Genomic DNA, 230 nt, shown 5'->3' with positions numbered 1-230 from the left:
AGGCCTAGGACTCTCACCACCAGTCTCCAAGGAAATATTTTCTCTTGGAGATATTTTGGGAGCAGCCGTCCTGATTATTCTTACCCCACCTCCCGTGCCCTCCCCCCCGCCCCCCATAAATTGAGGGGTAACATAAACAAGTGTTGAAGGCTGTGCATCGGGCAAGTTTAAAAAATTCCAAGTTGCAGGACAGCCTCCGCCTTGGTCTCTTTCAGGTGTCTCTCTGCTGG

Source organism: Condylura cristata, unplaced genomic scaffold (assembly GCF_000260355.1).
Source record: "Condylura cristata isolate star-nosed mole 26May11 unplaced genomic scaffold, ConCri1.0 scaffold00010, whole genome shotgun sequence".
Taxonomy (NCBI): Eukaryota; Metazoa; Chordata; class Mammalia; order Eulipotyphla; family Talpidae; genus Condylura; species Condylura cristata.
Note: the sequence above shows the minus strand (reverse complement) of the source record.